General features: G+C 37.1%; 1 protein-coding gene across 6 annotated transcripts in view; it reads left to right on the forward strand.

Moving 5' to 3' along the window:
* Positions 1–12,054: 12,054 nt before the first annotated feature.
* Lar (tyrosine-protein phosphatase Lar) overlaps positions 12,055–19,141 on the forward strand; it is a 474,823-nt gene continuing 467,736 nt past the window's right edge. For all 6 annotated transcript variants that reach the window (XM_074091236.1, XM_074091242.1, XM_074091237.1 and 3 more), the window contains exon 1: positions 12,055–12,245. The gene's annotated coding sequence lies outside the window, so the exon portion shown is untranslated. The remainder of the gene's footprint in view (positions 12,246–19,141) is intronic.

Consider the following 19,141-nt stretch of genomic DNA (forward strand, 5'->3'; position numbering starts at 1 on the left):
AACGAGAAACTTTGGGAGTATGTGTGTGTGTGTGTGTGTGTGTGTGTGTGTGTGTGTGTGTGTGTGTGTGTGTGTGCGTGTGTGTGCGTGTGCGTGCGTGCGTGCGTGTGTGTGCGTGCGTGCGTGCGTGGGTGTGTGTGTGTGTGTGTGTGTGTGTGTGTGTGTGTGTGTGTGTGTGTGTGTGTGTGTGTGTGTGTATGTTTCACCCTAAAACAGCTGGACAGAATAGATATAGATGAAATTTAGTACGTAGATAGTTGGACCCTGGAATAATACATAGGCTATATAGTTTATCCCGATATCCCCACGGGATTCGGATAAAATCACGAAAAATAAACCGCTGGGTCTGAAACTCATGAAATTTGGCAAGGAATTTCTAGTGCAAAACATCAAAGGCCACGATTTGGGAATTCCCGCGGAAATTTTTGTTACTACTTGACGCTAAAACGGCTGGACGGATTTGGATGAAATTCAGTATGTAGATAGCTGGACGTCTGCAATAACACATCGAATTGGGATAAAAATCTCAAACGTCACTTTGGGGACTTATTATGGTAATTTCAATTCAACTTGCTGGATCTAATGATATAGGTAAGCGTGCGAAGCCGCGTGTAAACTAGTTCACCATAAAAAAAAAGAAATTTCACGTTCTTTTAAATATTTCATTTGTAAAGTGGCGTCACCACTGTACCGCTTTAGAAATTTTATTCCCCCATAAATTGTTATCCACATCTCGCGCTCCATTTGCCGCGTTCATTGGCTGTTATACACAACAAATGATTTGTTGCACACTTTTAAATTTCAAAGGACTTTTTAGAATGTTGGCTTTGGAATACCTGTAGTAAAACCAGTAAAACCTTCTTTAACGGCTCGAGAAATATTAACCTACTTCAGTTTTTTCACATTGCAGGGCCGGGTTTCAACCGTCCCATTTTTGTGGACACTTTTCTATAAAAATGGTCCAAGATACAGTTTTTTAGTTATCTGGTAAAAATACAGGAACTCGAACAAATAATCTATAACGAAATTAAACCTACAGCCAATATGTAAAAAATGAGATCAGGAAAATGAGGTGGATGAAACGTGGTTGAATGTGACTGTCCAGTGCCGGCTTAGCCCATAAGCAAATTAAGCAATTGCGTTGCTTAGGGCATTGTCTTGGGGGGCACCAACAAACAAAACAAAACAAAATTATCGAAAATACAAACTGAAACATAGATGCACAGAAAAACCAGAAAAAGAGACCAGCGCTGGGAATCGAACCCAGGTCCTCAGCATTCCGTGCTGCGTGCCATACCCCTACACTACCACTGACTGGACTGGACTGGAGGGGTATGGCACGCAGCACGGAATGCTGAGGACCTGGGCTCGATTCCCAGCGCTGGTCTCTTTTTCTGGTTTTTCTGTGCATCTATGTTTCAGTTCGTATTTTCGATAATTTTGTTTTGTTTTGTTTGTTTTTGTTTGGGATGACCGTAAAAGTAACAAAATTTGGAGTTGAAATAAAAAATACAAAAAGACTCCAAAAACCAGTCTCAAAACCAAAATTTGCTAGGATATAAAAGGTAAGGCTGGTTCCTGCTACTTATGGTCTATACACGCCCCACTGCTGGTCACAGGCCTCTTCTCGTAATGAAAGGATTTGGCCCCCTTAGTTCCCACGCGGGCTGAGATACATCAAGATCATCATCATCATGCCAGCCTATTTACGTCCAACTGCTGGGCACAGGACTCCTCTCAGAATGAGAGGGCTTGGGCCGTACCTAGTTCCCACGCGTGCCCAGTGCGGCTTGGGAACGTACATTTAGATATTTAGGAAAAAATAGATGATTTGTGCGTTTTTTGTGGAGGTCTACTACGTACCTAATGCAACTTGCGTTTTTTTATTTTATTTTATTTGAGACATGAACAGAAATACAGTACATTATAATAGGACTTAGGTGCTAAACAGAAAGCCCAAAAACAGATGTCTAGAGAAATACAGTTTAGTGAAGCATTACTTAACACTAACACAGACAACAAATTCTGTTGGCGAGTGAATCCACAAGAGTGAGTAAGTGTACATACGAGTAAGTATGATATTTCTCGATTCAAACTAAAGGTTTGGCGAAGTCAGGACAATCTGTGAAATAGATTACTAAATGTTATGAGGCAATTACACACAATGAACCAATCCTATTGTTCTGTACGACGGAGTAGTAGTACGTATAATAGGTATGATGTACCGGCACCAACAAAGGTGGGTGCTACAGCGTCGGCTGCAGCAGACAATATTGGCGGAGAGGGCTTCAAATGCAATTATAAGCCTGTGACATACATAACGTCATGACGAATAGACTGAATAGAAGCGTCACTTTATTGATATGAAGAATAGTAAAGTAATGGTGGTAAAAAATAATTATCTGCCAAAAAAAAAAATTGGTGGTATGTATAGTGTAAGCCCAAGTCCTCTCATTTTGAGAGGTAGACTGTTCTCTGCAGATAGGCCGAGTGGATGCTGACGATGAAGGTAATAAGGAAAGAAAATATGAGTAGGTAGCTTATAACTCATGATATCTACCTTGTCTTATGCGAAAGGATTTGATTAATTAGACTTGTGTCTCTTTCTAAGCTAATCTTTCTGCTATATCCACTCGTAACTTTATCCTTGATATTGTTACGGTCTCAGGATGTTTGTATGCATTATGAATTCGACGTTTTGCATGACATTCAAAACGAGCATTTCGAAGCAGAACGTCGATCACCACCAAATCCAAACTTTGTTCTGATTATTTGCACTTAGCATCAAGTTACTACTTTACTTATATAAGGATCTTGAACTCTATTCAGTCTGTATGTTTTACTCTATGGTAGTTGTCGCCTCAGGAAGTCTGGATGGCTATGAGTGTGTATCGCACAATAAAATGCCCGTTATGATGCCATCGAGGAAGATACGGGCGGCGGTTCGAAATGGGACTACTCACACAAACACACAATACATGTAATAATCTAATCATATGCTCGTGGCTTTAAATATAATGGTGAAAGTCAGGCTCTCCTCCCAGTTCATATTCACTTTAACATAAACTCGGTTGACTCCAACGTGACTTTATCATATAAGTAAAGTCCCGTATCGTGTAACTAAAAACTACATGTGAACTATTGTGAACTAAACAAGTGACCCTCCCGGTTTTGCACACGAGAGAGATTGTAATCAAAGTCACTTTCTCGTTATTCACCTATCGATATATGACTTCATCATTTACATCAGTACCTACTAATAGGATAAGCTCGCGGTCGGTTCAAATACTACATTATTGCCAGAAGATACACGGGTAAGTCAAAATTATCTAGGAGTTAGAAAGGTAGAAGATAGGCAAAATACCTATGGTAGATATTAGTAGGAATTATTGTACTGATTTGTGGTCCGCTATAAAGAGTATTTGTATTGCATTGTATTGTGTAGGTAGGTAGGTATAAACTTATTTAGAATCGGTAGACTACACAATTTTATTGGAGTGGACCTAAAAAGGTCCAACATAAATTAAACCTGTTGGACCCTAATATTTCTCTCAAGTCCGGCAAAATAACTTCACAAAGTCGTTATCAGTGTGTACTTCTCCTCCTTCGTAACTGTTTTATTCAATTTGCATTCAATTACTGGGGTTATTCTTAAGCTGGAGTTAACCCTTATCTTATTTAGGTCCTGAACACTCGGTCCTTAAATACGTTGACGCAATTAAAAATGGACTGACAGATCGGACAGTACCATCTAGCAGTCTGTCTGTCTCTTGAAAATAAACAGTTAGACCGTATTTTCTGCGAGATCACAAAATATAAAGATGTATAGATAGATGAACATGGACAAGACTAAAAATAAATCATGTCAAATGTCCATGTCACACCCGTGCCGGTTATCGTTGGGAACGATACACTCGAAGTTGTTGACTAATATGTTTACCTTGGACAAGTTGTCCAATTGGGTAGGTCCAACTTCGACAAAGAGGTCGCCCGAAGAATCCAACTCGGATGGGCAGCGTTCGGGAAACGTCGTAATATATCTTCTCGTCCAATATACCGCAGCGCCTGAAGACTAGAGTCTTCGACCAGTGTGTGTTGCCAGTGATGACTTATGGCGCTGAGACGTGGTCCTTGACTGTTCGCCTTTTAGAGAGGCTCAGAGTCACGCAACGAGCTATGGAGAGAGCTATGCTTGGACTTTCTTTGCGCGATAGAATACGGAATACGGAAATTCGTCGCAGAACTAAAGTCACAGACATAGCTGGAAAAATATGCAAGTTGATGTGGCAATGAGCGCGGGGCCACATCGCTCGAAGAACAGATAACCGTTGGGGGAGAAAAGTCGTCGAGTGGCGACCACGAACCGGAAGACGAAGCGTTGGCAGGCCTCCCACCAGGTGGACTGATGACATCGTGAGAGTTGTGGGAAACCGGTGAATGCAAGTGGCGAGTTGTCGTTCATTATGGCGTTCTAAGGGGGAGGCCGTTGTTCAGCAGTGGACGTCTTCCGGCTGATGATGATGATGATGTATAGATGAGTAAGCAGTAGTACGATATATAAACCGTGATCGCCTAATGAGGTTTCGAAATTTTATCGCCTCTGTTTGCCTTTCTTAATTCTTGAATCTATTTATCTGTGGTTATTGCGCAGAAGCTACCAAATATTAGGAGAGCCCCGATATTTCGACGAGTTCAAATCGACTTCAAATTGTCTCATTGGAAATGAGGCTCGACGTATATATTTACTATAGTATATTAGGTACAGTATTTTTAGTTTAGGCAGTATAGTTTTTAAAGTAGTACTAACATAACGAGTATGCAGGCGACCTGACGGGCAATCTCCGGACTCCACATTGACACATTCGACTCTGTGGGAGACTTTGTGGAGCGATTTTGCGCATTTAGATAACAAAGAACCAAAATATTCATTAGTGGTTTATAACCATACTAGCTTTTGCCCGCTTCGCCCGCGTAGACTTCGGCTATCGCGCGCTGTTCCCTCGGGAACTGTGCATTTGTTCGGGATAAAAAGTAGCCTATGTCATTCTCGGGTCCATAAACTAACTTTATGCCAAAAATCACGTCGATCCGTCGCTCCGTTTCGACGTGAAAGACGGACAAACATACACACAAACACACACACTTTCGCATTTATAATATTAGTATGGATATATATCATAGTATAGTATGGATATAATTATGTAAGTATAGATGTTGGACAAGTAACGCACTGTGTTATTATTAAATTTTGCATTAACGAGCACTCTACAGCTATCGTCTTCAGGAGGCTGCTGTGCTGCCACGTATTGTTGTCAAAGGCGACGCCATTTTATGCCGTACGGGGGGCTACTACTAAATTTGAAAATCGAAGCTCTCACTCTCGTATTAAATATATTAGCTTCAGTCGCTGCGGGCGCCGCCATATAAATTTCAATTCTCGTCTCGCCTCGCCGGTGGAAGTGAACCTTAATGGTTGAATATTTGGAAGTGTAACCTTACTATTACACTAATACTTTAGTTCGACATCCATCGACTGACTATAAAGATATTGATTACGAGTACAATGTTATAGTCTTTCAAATAGGCCGTAAAACCGATCATAAGTCGTAAAACGCCGATGAACGTGTGAATATATACGAGTATACTAATAAAGGTTTAAGTGGCCATCGTACTATTCGCCTATTGCTTACCTCAGAAAGTCTATGTGTATATACCTGTTTTCTGTACTGCTTGCTATCTGTTGGTGTGCAATAAAGAGTTATTGTATTGTATTGTACCTACTTGTTGGTTCTATTGTTATTTATTGTTGACATTTATATTCTATCTATACATATAAAAAATATCATTTCCTTTGGTCACACCATAACTTGAGAACGAACTTAGGTGTACCTACCTTAAATTTGTGCGAAATCCCGGAATTTCCATTGAAATTGCGAGAACTAATCGTTTATGTCTGGAATTACATTACAAATTTACCACGAGCTTTTCGGTGAAGGAAAACATCGTGAGGAAACCTGCACAAACCTGCGAAGCAATTCAATGGTGTGTGTGAAGTTCCCAATCCGCACTGGGCCCGCGTGGGAACTACGGTCCAAGCCCTCTCATTTCGAGAGGAGGCCTGTGCCCAGCAGTGGGACGTATATAGGCTGGGATGATGATGATGATGACGATCGTTTATGTGTGGGAAGCCGCGGCTAAACACTAGTTTATTAAGACAATAGCAAGCTGTGACGTCACTTATGTACAAACTCATATTAACTATTTATTTTTTCTAGGCAACGAAAAACCTGACTAATACATGACTTCTCTACTTAGTAGGTAAATAATCACGCAAAAAAAACACAAGTTTTTCACAAGCCAAAAATTCCTTTTCCAAGAAATAAAATGAAAGGTGTGCCAAAGACAAACAAAGAACACCCTCCATATATGAAATAAATCCTCAGAGTCCAAAACATCCATAATTTTGCAATAAGGTAAGTTTGGGCGAATTTAGATGGTGAAAATTATAGACACGGAGCCAAGTATTTAAGGCTTTATCACTATGTACTTTGTGCAAAAAATATTATCTTTGTTGAAATGCTTTTAAATATTAAAATCCTAATATATCATTCTATGCAACAGTAATAAATAATTCAGAATATAAAGATCTCACCATGTTCTTACCACTAATCTTCAAAATTACACAATCAATCAAAATGAAAATTTGTGAATGTGTATGGTTGGCTCCAGCTTAGACATGAAGTACAATTAACCAATTTTATACTAGTGCGAGTTTGTTAAGCGATGCTTCGGGCTCCAATATTGCGCGACTCAAGGCTTCTGCTACTCCCGAGTCGGGGGCGTGGCTGCAGGCTTTGCCGTCTCCCCAGCTTGGCACTTTGCTGGATAACGACTCTCTCCTGATAGCCATTGAACTTAGGCTGGCATGCAAAGTTTACGAGCAGCATCGTTGCATATGCGGGGCGATGGTGGAGGAGGATGGTCACCACGGACTTAGTGTCAAAGGTGTGCTGGCCGGATCTCGAGGCATCACTGAATTAATGATCTGATTAACAGGGCAATGGGTGCAGCTAACGTGCCTTGTATGTTGGAGCCGTAGCGACGGAAAGAGGCATAATGGGTTAACGTTGGTTCCCTGGCAGAGAGGGCGGTGTCTCTTGTGGGATGCAACGTGCGTAAGTACCTTTGCGGCATCACACCTGAGTCACACGTCGAGTGCAGCTGGTGCCGCGGCTGAAAATGCCGCGCGGTCGAAGCGCCTGAAATACTCAGCCTTGGAACCGACGTACGACTTTGTGTCATTTGCGGTCGAGACGGCTGGCCCTTGGGGGGTGGACGCCAGGTGGTTGATTTGAGTTGGGGCGCAGGATGAGAGACAGAGGAGGTGACCCCCGTTCCGGGTCGTACTTGGTCCAGCGGGTCTCGTTGGCCATACAACGGGGCAATGCCGCTGGGGTAATGGGTACGTTTGGGCCAAGTACGATGTGGACGAGTCTTGAGTACCTAGTTTTTATTTTATTTTATTATTTTATTTTCTTTCGTTTAGATTTATTTTATATTTTGTATTTTTTATTGTATAATTGTTTTTTTTTAGTTTTATTTATTATTATTTAATTAATTTTGATTTTTTGTGTTTAGATAGATAAATAAATTATGAATACATAAATCAAGAGTTAACTACGTGTGAATTATATTGCGTATGTCAAAATAGTAAAATAATAAAGAATAAATTTCAATTTAATCCTTTTTTATATTATTAATAGCTTAATTTGATTTTTATGCAACCACAGAGCCACAAAACCTTGTCATCATAACATTATCTCTCATCATTATTCATTATCTTAAATTATTATTATTCTTGTGTCTAATATCCTGTCAATCGTTCAAAGGTTAACTGGAAGAGATCCTATTAAGGGATAAGTTCGCCTTTGTAAATCTTATTATCCTGTGTTCTGTTGTTTTTATGTACAATAAAGAGTTTTACAATACAATTGTCTCCTTCATATCTACTTGTGTCATATGTCATATGCGATAGTCATTTTTACAGACAAATAAAACCGTATGAAAAGTTTCCCTAAATAGTGGCCTCGGAAGTAAATTAGCTTACTATAAGTTAAATATGTGAGGCTATAATCTATAATAGCAGTTTCGGCTAGAAAATTTGAAAAACTATGACAAAGACAACAAATAATCCCTACCCCTTCTACCTAACTTCCCTTTTAAGGATAATCTCGCCTTTGTACTCTTTTTAGTGGTATTGTTTTTTGTGTTGTTGTTTTTTTATATTATTTTTGTGTTTTATTTAGGTATAATAAAGTGTTGACATACACAAACATACCTACAAAAAATAAAATGTCGCGTGCATTGAAAATTTAATGTTATCATAGGTACTCTCTGTCTTACACTCACACAAACATCACGCCTGTATTCCAAATTTGGTAGGCAGAGCACACGAAACGTTACCACTTCGGAGCCACTTTTAGCAATTTTTGGTCTCTCTGTCTTTGTTTGCATAATTACGAGTAAGTCAGTGCCATACCCTTGCCCTTTACAAAGTGTTCTGGCACGAATCATCAAGTAAACAAGTGTGTCAGTCAAGACCAGCACAGAGTGGCGACCATTGAACGGCCGGATAAACACTTGCGGCCGATGCTACGTCAACGGCACTAAACGGATATTTATATAACAGCCCCTTTATTCATTCAACAGCTATAGCTCGCGACGTCGTCTGCGATGAATTCGTATTCACAATTCTGGGGGAACTACTTATGCAATTTTCCGGGATAAAAGATAAAATTATCCTAAGTATGGTTTTTTCTGCTATGATTATCTTTGTTATTATTTTGAGACAGAAAAAAGTGTTTCTAACCGAATCTAACCTACATACTATCTATAAGGGTAGTACAAACTTGCCTATATTTCCCAACGGCACTATAAAGCTATGAACACAATAGCGATATCCGCAGGGAATATTACGGATGCACTGCACTCGTGCGTGTGGAGGCAATCACTAGGGCTAGTGATGTGCTCTCTGATTGCAGCATTCATGATTGCAATCTATTCGATTGTTGTATTAGAAACTCAGTAACGAAATTAATTAACAAATAAACTGGCGCATTCAGAGACCTCAGTATCTGGCCCTATACCACCTACGAAGTGGAAACTAAATCCGACTGTGATGGACAGCGTTTGGGAAACGTTCGGGAAAATTCGCATAAGAACTAAAGTCATCCACATAATCAGCCAAATATGTGGTCTACCACCCTAAAGTTCATAATCGCTTGCATGTCATAAAACAATAATGAACAATAATGAGACGACCAGCCCCCTGTACCACAAAAGTTACAAGTGCTACAATGCTACAAAATTGTTAAGTTTCTCTTAGTAAAACGTAACAATTTTGTAGAATTGTAGCACTTGTAACTTCTGTGGTACAGGGGGCAGATGGCCTAGTGGTTAGGGAACCTGACTACGAAGCTTGAGGTCCCGGGTTCGATTCCCGTGTCGGGGCAGATATTTGTATGAAAAATACGAATGTTTGTTCTCGGGTCTTGGGTGTTTAATATGTATTTAAGTATGTATCTATATAATTAAATTTATCCGTTGCTTAGTACCTACCCATAACACAAGCTTTGCTAAGCTTACTTTGGGACTAGGTCAATTGGTGTGAATTGTCCCGTGATATTTATTTCTTATTTCTTATTATTTCTAATAATGCCGATAGACAGATACGTCTTAACATAATTCAAGTATTGTGTAGGTAATGCACGAACTAAGATATTGAGTGCCGGTAACATCGTCCCGATATCGTTTTTGTACGGTTCCCTAATGGTAGTTGATTAACTTTAAGTCGACCGGCTAAGTTATCGCTTATCTCACAAGAGGGTAGGTTAGGTACTCGTATAATAGTTTCAGAAGTTGTTGCTTCATAGAACGGGTAATAGAGAAAATCAGATTATAAAACGTATTCAAACTAGGGATACCTACTAGCACTGGGAACCAATGTGGAACTTGCGGGTCTCAAAAATTGAAGTTCGTGTCTTTCCATCCCTCTGTCGCTTATACTATTTACGAAAGGAGAGGGACGGTACGATACGAACTTCGATTTTCGAATTTCGGAGTAGGCCCTCTGTTCGCAATAGACAACATAATGAGGGGTATCGCGAATGAATTCGCCACTAGAGGCGCTAGTGTAGCGTGAGGTCTCCGAAATGTCAAATCTCATAGTTTTTGGGTGAGCTATGCGGGTTTATTTATAATTAGAATAATTTTATGAATATTTTGCAATATCTGAAATTAATAATGGCAAATATGCGTTCCGGGGCAATGAATGTCTGTGTTTTGAGACATTTTTGTATTTCGGAAACCTTTGTCCTCCCTTTTTCCGAACAAAACGGGGACTATGCAACACTGTGGCATGCTCGATATTTTTATGGTACGGTTTAAATATGATTTTAATCTAAACTTTGTTTTCACGCCCGTAATAACAGACTTTGAAACCTCACGCAACAGTGCGCCATCTAGTGAGACAAAAAACGATAGCCCTCATTATGTTAATATCATCAGCATCACAATAAACGACAACTCGTCACTTGCGTCCACAGGTTGCCCGCAACTCTCATGATGTCGTTAGTCCACTTCGAGGGAGGCTTGCCAACGCTTCGTGTTCCGGTTCGTATAAGTACGGTCGCACACTATATGTTAATATTTGTACATTAAATTTTGTTTGGCTTAAAAAAGTGAGGTTTTTTTGTTTCTCTCACGTGTAACGTGTAACGTCGATTTTCACTCGTCAAGTTTACGAATTTACAATCAGACCTTTAACAATGACTGTAGTTACTAATAGGTACTAATTATGTATAAAAAAAAATACAAGAAAATTAAACCGCCGAAAAGACAAAGCACGAGCCAGGAGTTATAGAAGCCCATCAGGTAGACGACTCATCAGCCCATTAGGTCCACTTGTGATGGCTAGTGCTGAGGCACCGACTTCAATCTTAGTAGCTACCTACCTAGATTAAGGTTAAATAAAAAAATGGCTTATTATTCTTTGCTTTTCACTTCTTTCGGGGGTTTAATTTTTTTTAATAAGTTTTTATTTTATACTTTTTTCCCACCCATGGGGTAATTTTTTTCCAAACTTATATGGTACAGTCACCAGCACCAATATCCGACACAAAAAGCGTGCATAAATATTTGATACGACTCTATTTCTATTTTATAACCGGGCGGAAGGACGTCAGATATTTTTGCACGATCCGCTGTGGCCGATAATGCTGGTGAGTGTACCAACTTCGAGGTATATATGCTATCCAATAAAAAAATAATTATCTAAATTGGACTACCTACTTATTTCGTCGGTTAAAAAATGTAAGAATAGGTACTTGACGTTTATTTTAACTAATTAATAAATTACCTATTTTCGAAAGACTGCTGGTTAAAACTTTTTAGTTTAAAAATAATAAATTTAATAATGTTATTTTAATTGCGCTACCGTTACAAATTTAAAGCTTCTATTACCTATTTCGGTAAACTTGTAAAATAATTCCCAAAAAATCTTCGGCTCTAAAAGATATCATTATCATTACCACAGTCTAGTACCGTATCTAAACAGAGGCCGTTGACTTGAAAGATATAATATCGGCTATCCCTTTTCCGCATGCATCTACACTTCTCCGTAAATCGAAATCAAAGCTCGTCGGGATTGGAGCGCAGTGAAGTTGCCGCGTTGACCGCATTCGCGTGAAATGAGTCGCAAATCCTCATGTGTTCTGAACACAAGCATTGTGTAAGCTCTGTTTTGAAACTACGTTTCTTCGTGCAACTGTCAATATAACATGATATTTACCTGGTGCTTATAGTAGCTTTAGATAAATCACAAGTACGAATGGTAAAGTTCTTAGATAATTACGTATTTTAACACCTTAATCAATACACGGTTTTATCAAGAAAAATCTTGAAATGTTGGCCTCCGTCAACAGATGATATTACAACAGTGAGTTTCAGAGCGCAACAGTAGAAAAATATACACGGATTGTACGTGCAGAACGTACCTGCATATGGCGGACGCTCAGTTTGTGTTTATGTCAATAAGAAACTGATTTTATCATTTGCGCGGGTGTGGATTTCATAATTTATAAATGGTGTTGTGCTAGTGGAACCTGTGAATTGTGTGTGTTATATGTGATGATGGTTTTCCTCGCTGGACTGTTGGACATTTTCATTTCACCAGCGTACTTATAAGGGTACGTATTTATAATGTTTCGATATATATTTAAGCAGTTATTGGAAAGTATTAGGAGCTTTGGTTAGTCGGTAAACTATTAAGTATCAGGCAGTCAAATGAAACCACCACTTATGATACCAATATTAATTTAGTAATGTTTTAAATTGACTCGAGAAATTACAACTCCTTGGCCTAGTAGGTTGCAATACGTGAAGTAATTCTGATTTATCATTCAATATCTAAGACATTATTTCAATTGAACTGAACAAAACCGTTGCACGGCTTGGAAACAAGTCTTCTATTCTATTATATCTATATTTCTCATAGGGACTGTTAGGAATTCTATTAATTATTCAATCAAATCAAATCAAATTATGTATGTCAGCTCAGGCAATCATACAAAAATTAAATTTATACACTTATTGTAAATTTCAAACTAATTTTTCATAAAGTTATAAAAACTAGACCTAATGCATTGAGACTTGCCTCTTTTCTTTACTATCTAAAATTTCAATTTACTGATCTTCTTTCTGAACTTCTTTCAGTTAAATTGATAATTACTACACTTGTGCAAAAATGTCCAACCGTTTTTAACTTCCCATTTACAACATTTCAAGTTTCAGAAGCATATTTTTAAACAGATAATAAGAAACCATGATTAAATAAGTTTGAACCCTTTTTTCTCTGCAATCTTATGATACTAATGAAATTCACAATGACATGTAATGTACAAAATTTTGCAAGTTTATAAATCTCATTTGAAATATTAAAAGAACAAAAAACTGGCCACCAAAATCAAGCTTGAGTACATCTGAGCTAAACAATACAAAGCTAAAAAAAACAAACTATGCAAGATTATTTACAAAACATCATACCATGTGAGAAGTGTTTATGAATAAGACACATGTGTATGATTCAGTGCCCATCTGTGTTTGTGATTTATAATCACTTCATAATCACATTGTTTCCTCTTAAATATAATAAGATAAAAGTTATTTGTGCTGGGACATGATTATAAGGAAGTTTTGATTGAGAAGTTAATTACTTTAGGTTCAATAGTGATAAGCTGAAACCAATTACTGTTATGTAAAATTTATGGTGATTTTTAATTTCTATTTGATGTTATGTAAAAAACAGGATTAGGATGCAGGCTTTTTTATTTCCCTTATGTACATTTAATATCGAGGATTTTCAAAAAGCCAGTTTCTTTATAGTATAAGGCGTATCCCAGCGGATGTCATTCATAATTAAGTTACTCATAACAAAATGGTCAATGGTCACAAAAATATAGGCAGGATGATTGACTAGGTCATAGTCAATTATATAGGTCTCTACACTGTTGAAGTATGTTTCAAGCCTGACCTAAAGGATATTATGTGTTTTTGATGTTATCTGGTTCGTCATTTTTGTTAGAACAAACTTTTCAGAAACCTATAAATTTGTTCAGGATATTTCAATTACTTGAGATACAGATTTTGTTTATATTTTTTTACTTATTTAGCCAGTAATTTTTTTAGTCTTTAGTTTATAGATATTGTTTTTTTTTTACGCAGTTGTTGTGATTATGTAAATAATGGTTACTTTGATTAATTTCACAATTACTCTGAGAGGCCTGCAGTGCTGGAAATGATTAATTTCTCACAAAAAAAAAAAAAAATATTTCAAGCTATTCAAAAGTAATTAGAAAGTGGCTTTGCTTATCTAACTCTTTTACCTTTCACTGAGTAATGCTGTTATTATTCTTGGTGGTTACATTTGAGTCCCCAGTCCCAATTAGATAACAACCCGACAAAATATTATTTAGCTTGTTAAAGCATTATATACCAATAACTGTGCTTTCTTGAAAAAATTAAGCACCTAATATTTTTATCAACATAAAAGTTTTTAAGAGTAGGGGTGGCAGGCATTACAAAAACAAACATTACATTTGGTTTACCATACAACATACCTCATATGAAACAAATAATAATCCTACTAATATTAAAAATGTGTGAGTAGGTGTGTCTGTCTGTTAGTTCTGCCCTGGATGCTAAATAAGCTTGATGAATTTTAATTATATTTGGTATGTAGATTGTTGCACATGTGGAATAATAGGTAGGCTACTTTTTATCCCGATTTTCCCACTGGACATTTAGGCTGAAACTCATAAAATTTTGCGTGGATAATGCAATGCTAAATCAATGAACCAAGATGTTATTTTTAAAAAATTGTATTATGTTGGAATTTTCAATTAAACTGTCTGATCTATGGATTATGCGTGCGAAGCCGCGAGTAAAGTCTAGTCGTATATATTTAATATTACCCATTACCCGCAACTCCGTTCGCGTATAATTCGGTTATTGCCATCCCGCGGGAATTATACAATTTTCTGCGATAAAAACTATCCTATATCCTTCTCCGTGACTCAAACTATCTGTATACCGAATTTTATCTAAATCGGTTCAGCGGCTTAGAGGCGTGATGAAGTAACAAACATACTTACAAACTTTTGCATTTATAATATTAAGTGGGACTGAATATCTAGACCTAGTTTTGTGTTATATTTTTACAGATGTCATTGGCTTTAACATGTGGTGATTGTGATCTTTAAGACTTAATTAGCCAGTGCTGTAAAAAGTTATAACATCTGTTGACCTAGGTTGGTTCAAGTGCCATTAAGTTCTCACGAAATAACTTTATACTTTCAGGTCCTAGTAGATATTTTATATTATTATGGTTTTTGTGTACATAATTATGTTTTATATATTTCAATTATCGCTTTGTTAAGTACTTATAGATATAGGTATAGGTATAGTTATTAGCGGGCTATTTCCCGCAACTCGACGTCTAAGTGCGCCTATTTAACGTATGTAACGCAGAAACTACAATTACAATAACTAATTTTTAGAGCAATTAAATTTAGCGGCCATTCATTGCAAACCCAGCCAAGAAAATTAATACGTGGCTTTTTAGCCAGACAGACATCCTTTGTACTACTTTATGTTTCCCTTTGTATTTTTAAGGTTTCATACCTCTAAAAGAAAAACGGAACCCTTATTGCATCATTAGCGTGTGTCTGACTGTCTATCTGTTAAAGCCAAATAGCTCTGAAACTACTGAACCCATTGAGTTAAAAATCGGTACACGAATTTTAATCGGTGACCCAATAACAAAACCGTAAGGTAATAAAGAAATAAATGAATTTTGAACATCTACAAGGACATTGTGGGGGATAAATTTGTTTTTTTTTTTGCAAAATCTGATGTAGGTATAACAAAGTTAAATGAAAGAGATTGTTCTGAAAATCTCGAACGTTTTTTTTATAAGTGTAAGATTAATTAAACTTAAATTTCCTGGTTATATAAGAACTAGGCAAAAATTAATACTTGAAGAAATTTAATTTTTTTAAATTTTTTGTTTGTATTTGTCTACGATAAAGAGTTTACGTAAACATACATAGTACATACTGTGTGTCCGCAATAGCTTGCTTTTCATACGAGGTATTTTACGAGCAAGGCCATAGAAATCATCTTCCGTACCGCGCTAGAGCAAGAACCCAGAAAACTCGGTTACATATTTGAATATCTAAATTTAAAATAACTACAGGTAAAATGTAGATGTTCAAAATATCAAAAATTAAAATATCGATTGTATCACAATATCGAAAGTTGGTATACCTTCCTATGGTTAAAATAAAATGTCTAAGATTGAAATGTCGAGTGATTAAAATATCGAATGATTCAAAATGTCTATAACCATAGGTATATCTAAGTTATAAATGTCAACATATTTCAATGTCGAAAACTAAAATATCGTACGTACAAATCTGTTTTATTTAATGCTCCGATATTTTTAATCATATTTATTTTACATGATCTAGTCAATTCTAGTGGTCGCCGCCGCTGCCTCGGCACGTTCGCTTCGCTCGCTCGGCTCGTGCGTTGTTGTGGTCACAGTTCGAACCTAACCGAACCAAATATTTTTGGTAATTCATCATTTGACCGAAATGTCTCTAAAGTTCAATAGGTTAGGTTAGGTTGGGCGTAGGTTATGTAACCATTCGACAACATTAACTTGCGTTATTTTAATTTTCGATATTTTGACCATCGATTTTTTACCCGTAGGTATTTTAATTTTCAATATTCAAATATGTAACCGAAAACTCTTATACCTACGAGTATTGTCCAAAAAATGAAATCCTAAAGAACTAAACCTTAAAAGAGATATATATCGAATCGACATTTTCTCGCAAGATAAACACACTTTGCTAATAATCCAGTCGGCCTGAATTATTTAGGACTTGCGTAATCCTTGTTAGTTTTCGCAAAATTTGGCCGATTTCCATATTATTATGTAATCAGCTTGAATTCTTATGCTTGTTATCTGCTTTCGTCAATTTTTGAGTATGTACCAATAAATGGGTCTGTATGGTCGGGTATGGGTCCCGTCCCTTGCGCAGTCGAGGGCTAAAAAGTTAAATCGCTAAACCTAAATGACAATTCCGTACACTTGGCACTACTTACTTAACTCTGGATTAACTCGCAGATATACAATAATTATGTTTTAAATTTAATCCGAAACATTTCAGCACATGGTTGACTGTATGGGGTGTAATAAGTTATTCACTCAAAATGTAGACAGGTTTGACTCGCAAACAACTACCAATGTATTGTTGACATGCACATACGTTAGGTATAAACATTTATCAACCACAAAAACATCTGAAAAATAATTTACAAGGGTGTTAAGTTGAACTGAGTAAGAACCTGCTGAATTCCAGATTAATTTTAAAACACCTTTTAGGTATAATGAACTCTGGTCTGTGAAAGCCCACCTAAGCATACTACAGAACTTCGCTTCATTCTTCTTTCGGTACTCCAATAGCATGTAATTGAGGAGTCCGCTTCATTCATCCGTTTGAAATTTAATCTAGTCTAGAGACTCCATCCATTTCATTCTCGCACATGTTTTTATATTTATCTATCTACATTATCTAGTGCTCACTTCACTAATAGAGACATACTGATAGTCTCGTCGATAAAGTCTGGATTTGTTTTGGCTAGTCATCGATACGTTTTCGTTCTTTAACCGGTGCTTCGACCTTTACTTGAGACCGTTAGGCATGGCATAACTTACACTCATATACATTCATAATTACAATAGCTATTACGATTTCTCGAGTTGTTCAGTCAAAGTCATTCGAGCATCTGCTGAATTATTCTGCGTCTACGTAGAATTCGTTTATCGCTATCCCGCGGAAACTATGCAATTTCCCGGGATAAAAACCATGACCTTCCCGGGATACAAACTATGGATGGTTGGATGAATTTTTCCACATTTTTCTTTCGTATGTCTAAACATCTTGTCGTGGCATCAGATCACTCACTTACCTACATACATGCGATTATTGGTTTTTATTTATATCATGTCGTCCTCTCCGCCTACACACCGTGTATTTTTGTTTCAACCACAAACTTTAAGGGTAGTTAGTAAGGGTTCTATCTAATAAACACACATTAATATGTTTTGTTAAAAATTTCGACTTTTTTTTATAAAATAAATTAACACACGATGTATCACTACATGGTCATTCATCATGTCAGCCGAAAGACGTCCAGTGCGGGAAATATAGATAGGCATCCCCAAGGCTCACGGTTATTACTTTGTTTTTATTCAAAACTTCACGCTTGCTCGCCTCAAGTGACAACTGTCAACCGTCACAGATCCACTTCTCTCTTATGTCAAGTTAATAACGATTTGGTAGTTAACACTATAACACTAAACGTAAAAGTTATTGCAATGTCGCTTCATAGCTCTAAAATTAACGTCTGATTATTTCTTAAGTAAACATCACTGCTGTTTAATCAATTGAGATAAATAAATAACATATCCCACCCAACTAATATTTTACTCGATATACCCAGTGGTTATAGATTCAACGAACAAAAATATTGATTGTTTTTTAATTCACCTTAACGAGCCATAGACAGTATGACCCTAAATCCCCATCTCTCCTATGTCCCTATGGCCCTAAAATCGCAATAAATACCTACTTGTGAGATTATTAATCAAATTGAAAAGTTCTCTTAAGACAAGTTCGTAACGTGTGCCTGTATGCTAAATATCATGTGGACTAACTTTCTTGTGAAGCCAACACCGATAAACACAACTACCAAACTGAGGAATAAACTTACAAAGTCCATTCTAGAATGAATAGACAATAAACATGTCAGGGTGTGCATGTTCCATATTTGACCGACTTGGGGCCTATTTCACCACTCATTGCTAAATTTTATATCACTAATAACTGGAATGCCGTCTCTCCTTTTGTTGTCCGAATGAACAGTTATTTTCTATATTGCTATTAAACGAACAATTGCGTTTTTTTTTCACATATACGAGTCAAGTTTGTAAATGTGTGATCAGGTTAAGACGCACAAATATAAGGGAAACCCGTGCTTGCGTGCGAAAACATTAACAGAAAATTTGAAAAAAAAAACAAAGGAAGTTTATGAAATTATTTTAGATGTCACAATTATTTCGATGCTTATCGCGAGAAAAAGTTTGAAAAACTTAAAGAAAAACAATGAAAAAAATCCATGAGACGTATTTGTTTTCAGTTTATTTAGTAAAGTTTTGTGTGTTGGATTGTGAACCGTTAAATTACAACGTTCATGGATATCTCAATCATGAAAAAAAAGGGTGTCAAAACAATATAAAGTTGAACCAGAAATAAAGATAGCCTGATGGCCAGAGCCAAATAAGTGGTCTATCAATTTTTAAACAAGTTCCTATCAATTTTGAACATGAAACTACCGTGAGACTCACTCATATTAAATGATATTGTAACGGATAACTCACGTCTTAAACCGAGTTTAGCTCGACATGTTTCGGGCTATTACAGTGTGCGTGTTGCGGCAGCCCGCGAATCGCGTG

This window comes from Choristoneura fumiferana, chromosome 8, assembly GCF_025370935.1.
Source record: "Choristoneura fumiferana chromosome 8, NRCan_CFum_1, whole genome shotgun sequence".
In the NCBI taxonomy this organism is placed as follows: Eukaryota; Metazoa; Arthropoda; class Insecta; order Lepidoptera; family Tortricidae; genus Choristoneura; species Choristoneura fumiferana.